The sequence below is a fragment of the Procambarus clarkii genome, chromosome 17 (genome assembly GCF_040958095.1).
Source record: "Procambarus clarkii isolate CNS0578487 chromosome 17, FALCON_Pclarkii_2.0, whole genome shotgun sequence".
In the NCBI taxonomy this organism is placed as follows: Eukaryota; Metazoa; Arthropoda; class Malacostraca; order Decapoda; family Cambaridae; genus Procambarus; species Procambarus clarkii.
Window position 1 is genome coordinate 8135991 of NC_091166.1, and position 7462 is coordinate 8143452.

General features: G+C 49.4%; 1 non-coding gene across 1 annotated transcript; it reads right to left on the reverse strand.

The window, feature by feature from the left end:
- Positions 1-221: 221 nt before the first annotated feature.
- On the reverse strand, positions 222-295 carry TRNAN-GUU (transfer RNA asparagine (anticodon GUU)). Its single transcript has one exon. It is a non-coding gene; the product is annotated as a tRNA-Asn (tRNA).
- Positions 296-7462: the final 7167 nt, after the last annotated feature.

Genomic DNA, 7462 nt, shown 5'->3' on the forward strand with positions numbered 1-7462 from the left:
CATATACAACAACTACTGTGTAAACAGGAGGATGGGTCGCGACGTTGACATACTGTGCCGTTCTCTGTTGTGTTAGGATAAGGTCACTTACGCGCGAGAGTTTGTTGACGTTGGGAGACTTGAGAAGGACGGGCTGGATCACGGGGCCAAGTGTGACATCGCTGTCATGTGTGTTATGTCGGTCTTGTCTGAGGTCAACCCCTAGAGTTGGCCTAAATAATCGCCCCCGGGTGGGCTCGAACCACCAACCTTTCGGTTAACAGCCGAACGCGCTAACCAATTGTGCCACGGAGGCTCGAGGAACGCACTAAACAAATTTGTAATAAGGCGGAACTACTTAGATATCGAAGTGTAATAATTATCTGAGTTTGAGAGCTACTAATAGTGGCCTCGATGAGGACAGGAGGCCGGCGGCTTGTCGACGGTCCCCCATTTGCTTTGATGATATTTTCCTGATGATGATAATTCCTATAGTGTCCTAATGCCTAAGTAACCTTGTGTCTAGTGGTCACGACGGAGACGGGAAGCCGGCAGCTTGTCAATGGCTCCCCCATTTTTCCTAAGTTTCCTCCTTTTCTTTCTTCCCTAATTTTCCTCCTTTCCCCCCACAAAAAAGAGTAACAACAACAAAAAAGACTCTGGGGTTGGAGTCCCTGTGCCTTCTTGTACCAACTTCGAGGTTAACTCCGGAGCTGGAGCCCCCTGGAGGCAGTTCCTTGTTGCCTTCAACCTCTTACTGACAGTTCCTGCGACGGCGCTGGAACCTGTCTTATTGGCGTTTGCCTTTCCAATTGAGACGTTCTGTGCTGTGGAGAGGGGGACCTGCTGCATGGGTGACAGCTTCTCCCCCCTGTATCAACCTACCCTGGCTTTGTGCCCTGGTGAGGCCACTCCAGACCAACAACCAGAACGGAACTCCATAGTCTCCTGAGACAGATGGACGCCTACTACTTGGATGGTCCACCAGTTTTTACATTCTTGTAAAGCCACTAGCAAGTATTGCGTCTCGGGCAGGTCCTGTATCCTAATACGGCTAAGTCCTAAGATTAATATTAATCTTAATTAATAACCCCGGAATACGACCCGTCAAATCGTTTCACTGCTGGATGAAGAGAGGCGTACTGTTAAGAATTGGAACCTAGTCAATCCTCCTCGGCCAGGATACGAACCCAGACTAAATTGCTCGCGAATTGCCGGGCTAGAGTTTCACCACTGCGCCACGGGGACTGCATATACTACTGCATGCACGGTGACCAGTCATTGAAAGTTTCTCAACAATTGGGAACTCTAATAAGAAAGTCAACCAAACCGTAGGAATAGTGAAACGAACCTTTGACTTCATGGAAAATGAAGTTATTGAACTGTAAACATCTCTAGTGCGGCCACATTTGGACTGCTGTATCAAGCATAGAGGCCTCAGCTTCAGAACATATCTGCTGTGGAGAAAGTACAACACAGAGCGACAAAAAGCATCTGAGAACTATATTGGCTCCCATACCAGGAACGGTTGAGGGCCCCAGGACTAACACAGCAAGCCAGACGTGGCATGGTGGCTCCCATACCAGGAACGGTTGAGGGCCCCAGGACTAACACAGCAAGCCAGACGTGGCATGGCGGCTCCCATACCAGGAACGGTTGAGGGCCCCAGGACTAACACAGCAAGCCAGACGGGGCATGGTGGCTCCCATACCAGGAACTATTGAGGGCCCCAGGACTAACACAGCAAGCCAGACGGGGCATGGTGGCTCCCATACCAGGAACGGTTGAGGGCCCCAGGACTAACACAGCAAGCCAGACGGGGCATGGTGGCTCCCATACCAGGAACGGTTGAGGGCCCCAGGACTAACACAGCAAGCCAGACGGGGCATGGTGGCTCCCATACCAGGAACGGTTGAGGGCCCCAGGACTAACACAGCAAGCCAGACGTGGCATGGTGGCTCCCATACCAGGAACGGTTGAGGGCCCCAGGACTAACACAGCAAGCCAGACGTGGCATGGTGGCTCCCATACCAGGAACGGTTGAGGGCCCCAGGACTAACACAGCAAGCCAGACGGGGCATGGTGGCTCCCATACCAGGAACGGTTGAGGGCCCCAGGACTAACACAGCAAGCCAGACGGGGCATGGTGGCTCCCATACCAGGAACGGTTGAGGGCCCCAGGACTAACACAGCAAGCCAGACGGGGCATGGTGGCTCCCATACCAGGAACGGTTGAGGGCCCCAGGACTAACACAGCAAGCCAGACGGGGCATGGTGGCTCCCATACCAGGAACGGTTGAGGGCCCCAGGACTAACACAGCAAGCCAGACGTGGCATGGCGGCTCCCATACCAGGAACGGTTGTGGGCCCCAGGACTAACACAGCAAGCCAGACGGGGCATGGCGGCTCCCATACCAGGAACGGTTGTGGGCCCCAGGACTAACACAGCAAGCCAGACGGGGCATGGTGGCTCCCATACCAGGAACGGTTGAGGGCCCCAGGACTAACACAGCAAGCCAGACGTGGCATGGTGGCTCCCATACCAGGAACGGTTGAGGGCCCCAGGACTAACACAGCAAGCCAGACGTGGCATGGTGGCTCCCATACCAGGAACGGTTGAGGGCCCCAGGACTAACACAGCAAGCCAGACGTGGCATGGTGGCTCCCATACCAGGAACGGTTGAAGGCCCCAGGACTAACACAGCAAGCCAGACGTGGCATGGTGGCTCCCATACCAGGAACGGTTGAGGGCCCCAGGACTAACACAGCAAGCCAGACGTGGCATGGTGGTTCCCATACCAGGAACAGTTGAGGGCCCCAGGACTAACACAGCAAGCCAGACGTGGCATGGTGGCTCCCATACCAGGAACGGTTGAGGGCCCCAGGACTAACACAGCAAGCCAGACGTGGCATGGTGGTTCCCATACCAGGAACAGTTGAGGGCCCCAGGACTAACACAACAAGCCAGACGGGGCATGGTGGTTCCCATACCAGGAACGGTTGAGGGCCCCAGGACTAACACAGCAAGCCAGACGTGGCATGGCGGCTCCCATACCAGGAACGGTTGAGGGCCCCAGGACTAACACAGCAAGCCAGACGGGGCATGGTGGCTCCCATACCAGGAACGGTTGAGGGCCCCAGGACTAACACAGCAAGCCAGACGGGGCATGGTGGCTCCCATACCAGGAACGCTTGAGGGCCCCAGGACTAACACAGCAAGCCAGACGGGGCATGGTGGCTCCCATACCAGGAACGGTTGAGGGCCCCAGGACTAACACAGCAAGCCAGACGGGGCATGGCGGCTCCCATACCAGGAACGGTTGAGGGCCCCAGGACTAACACAGCAAGCCAGACGGGGCATGGTGGTTCCCATACCAGGAACGGTTGAGGGCCCCAGGACAAACACAGCAAGCCAGACGTGGCATGGCGGCTCCCATACCAGGAACGGTTGAGGGCCCCAGGACTAACACAGCAAGCCAGACGGGGCATGGTGGCTCCCATACCAGGAACGGTTGAGGGCCCCAGGACTAACACAGCAAGCCAGACGTGGCATGGTGGCTCCCATACCAGGAACGGTTGAGGGCCCCAGGACTAACACAGCAAGCCAGACGTGGCATGGTGGCTCCCATACCAGGAACGGTTGAGGGCCCCAGGACTAACACAGCAAGCCAGACGTGGCATGGTGGTTCCCATACCAGGAACGGTTGAGGGGCCCCAGGACAAACACAGCAAGCCAGACGTGGCATGGTGGTTCCCATACCAGGAACGGTTGAGGGCCCCAGGACTAACACAGCAAGCCAGACGGGGCATGGTGGCTCCCATACCAGGAACGGTTGAGGGCCCCAGGACTAACACAGCAAGCCAGACGGGGCATGGTGGCTCCCATACCAGGAACGGTTGAGGGCCCCAGGACTAACACAGCAAGCCAGACGGGGCATGGCGGCTCCCAAAGACACTTTTAAAATACTGAACAAATTGGAGGATTTAATGAGTCCGGACCACTTGTTTAAAAGGTCGCATGTAACATATACATGATGCAACAGCTTAATCAAGCTCAACAGGTCACAATCACACCCCCCCCCCCCACCTCATCCATTAACACAGCTCTAGTATCAGCTAGATATTGGTACTGGTAATGGCTCGCAAGAGCCTCCTCTTACGGGCTATTCACGCCCGTGTCACCTTTAGGAAGGCTTAATCTTTATCAATCAATGAAGTCAAAATATATGAAAAAAAAGATGTTATTCCACCCAAAGGGCTATAGACCCCTGGAACAGCCTACCTGCCAATGCCTTAAACCCCCACCACTCACGATGGGAGTATTATAGACGGTTTTCTTTATTTATAAAATAAACACAAAATGTACAAAAAAGGAGAGTATAACATTATATAAACATAGAGCATGAAGAAGACATGAAGGAGAAAAACACAGAGCACACAGAACCCAGAACCTCGTACAGTATACAGAACCCCGTACAGTATACAGAACACCGTACGTATACAGAACAGCATACAGTATATACAACCCCATACCGTATACAGAACCCCGTACAGTATACAGAACCCCGTACAGTATACAGAACACCGTACGTATACAGAACAGCATACAGTATATACAACCCCATACCGTATACAGAACCCCGTACAGTATACAGAACAGTGTACAATATACAGAACCCTGTACAGTATACAGAACCGTGTACAATATACAGAACCCTGTACAGTATACAGAACAGCGTACAGTATACAGAACCCCGCACAGTATACAGAACAGCATACAGTATACAGAACCCCTTACAGTATACAGAATAGCATACAGTATACAGAACAGCATAAAGTATACAGAACTCCATACAGTATACAGAACAGCGTACAGTATACAGAACAGCGTAGAGCATACAGAACCCCGTACAGTATACAGAACAGTGTACAGTATACAGAACAGCATACAGTATACAGAACCCCGTACAGTATACAGAACAGTGTACAGTATACAGAACAGCATACAGTATACAGAACCCCGTACAGTATACAGAACCCCGTACAGTATACAAAACAGTGTACAGTATACAGAACAGTGTACAGTATACAGAACAGCGTACAGTATACAGAACAGTGTACAATATACAAAACAGTGTACAGTATACAGAACAGTGTACAGTATACAAAACAGTGTACAGTATACAGAACAGTGTACAGTATACAGAACAGCGTACAGTATACAGAACAGTGTACAGTATACAGAACAGTGTACAGTATACAGAACAGCGTACAGTATACAGAACAGTGTACAGTATACAGAACAGTGCACAGTATACAGAACAGTGTACAGTATACAGAACAGTGTACAGTATACAGAACAGTGCACAGTATACAGAACAGTGTACAGTATACAGAACAGTGTACAGTATACAGAACAGTGTACAGTATACAGAACAGTGTACAGTATGCAGAACAGTGTACAGTATACAGAACAGTGTACAGTATACAGAACAGTGTACAGTATACAGAACAGTGTACAGTATACAGAACAGTGTACAGTATACAGAACAGTGTACAGTATACAGAACAGTGTACAGTATGCAGAACAGTGTACAGTATACAGAACAGTGTACAGTATACAGAACAGTGTACAGTATACAGAACAGTGTACAGTATACAGAACAGTGTACAGTATACAGAACAGTGTACAATATACAGAACAGTGTACAGTATACAGAACAGTGTACAGTATACAGAACAGTGTACAGTATACAGAACAGTGTACAGTATACAGAACAGTGTACAGTATACAGAACAGTGTACAGTATACAGAACAGTGTACAGTATACAGAACAGTGTACAGTATGCAGAACAGTGTACAGTATACAGAACAGTGTACAGTATACAGAACAGTGTACAGTATACAGAACAGTGTACAGTATACAGAACAGTGTACAGTATACAGAACAGTGTACAATATACAGAACAGTGTACAGTATACAGAACAGTGTACAGTATACAGAACAGTGTACAATATACAGAACAGTGTACAGTATACAGAACCCCGTACAGTAAATACAATACAAATACCAATACCAACATCTGGACCAACATAACTTCTCCGTTTACTTCAGGGATAATCATCGATAGCACTACAGACCGTTACCCCACATTTCTCCTAACCAACATTAATAAACCACCTCTAGATACATGGAAGATAACCTCTTGGCTGCACAATGAAACTTCTATAGACAATTTTATAACTGCTGCTGCTAATGTCAACTGGGAGACCGAATTAGGTAACATAGGGGACATCAACCTTGCAGTGCAATCATTTCTTCAAAAAACTCTCAGCCTTTATAACAACCACTGTCCTATGCTAACGAAACAAGTCACAACTAAATGGCTAAAAAATCCTTGGCTTACAAAGGGGATACTTAAATCTGTTAATAGAAAACATGACTTTGAGAAGAAGTATAAGTTAGGAATCGTCTCCAAAGAATTTTCAAAGAATTACTCATCATTGCTATCTAAATTAACTAGAAGAGCCAAAATTAAATACTACGAAGATAAATTTACCCAAACAAAGGGCAACATTAAGAAAACATGGAGCACAATTTCACAAATATTGAGGTAAAAAAAGGATTTCATGTAACAAACCAATACTCCTGTCCAATAACGATAGTCTGCTTTCAGCCTCTTATAGTGCTATTGAATTCAGTAGGTTCTTCTCATCCATTGGGTCATCCCTTGCTAATGATATTCCATCTTCCACGACTAATGTTCAGGACTATCTTACAGGTAACTATCCACAGTCTCTGTACCTAATGCCTGCTAATTCCACTTATGTCAATGAGATAATCCTTTCCCCTAAAACCAAGTCTAGTGCCCTTGAGGAGACACCAACTCTAATTTACAAAAAAGCCTCCAGATCTTTAGCTCCTGCCATTGCATTGCTCTACAACAAGTCACTTGAACTCCAAATCTTTCCAGATATTCTAAAAAAAGCGAGAGTAACCCCAGTCTATAACCCCAACCACATAACCCCAGTTATGTGGTGATCTCACTGATGTCAACAACCTCAGATCTATAGGATTCGCCGCTCTGCTACCGGAGGGCGCTGACGTTCGGCCCGGGCTGTCAGTGTTGACCTGTAACTGCTGCGTGGTGGTCGTCTTGTTGACGGTGTGGTGCGGCCAGTGGCCGGGGCCTGGCGGGTGTCATGGCGTCGACTAGTGGTGGCCGTGTTCGCCGGGTCGACACCGCCCGACTTGATTTCTCGGCCCCCGTTGACTGGCCCTTGGTGGAGGTTGCCCTTATGGACGTCATGCGTGTGGAGTACCAAGATCTCTACGGTGTTGAGAAACTTTCCCCTACCCGGGTGGCGGTGACGTTCTCCTCGGCGCAGGTGTATCAGCTGTTTGTGCGTCGATGGGGTACACGGACGCATGTACTTCCAGGTTCTGCTGTGACGGTGGAGGTCTCCGATCCGTGGGGCCCC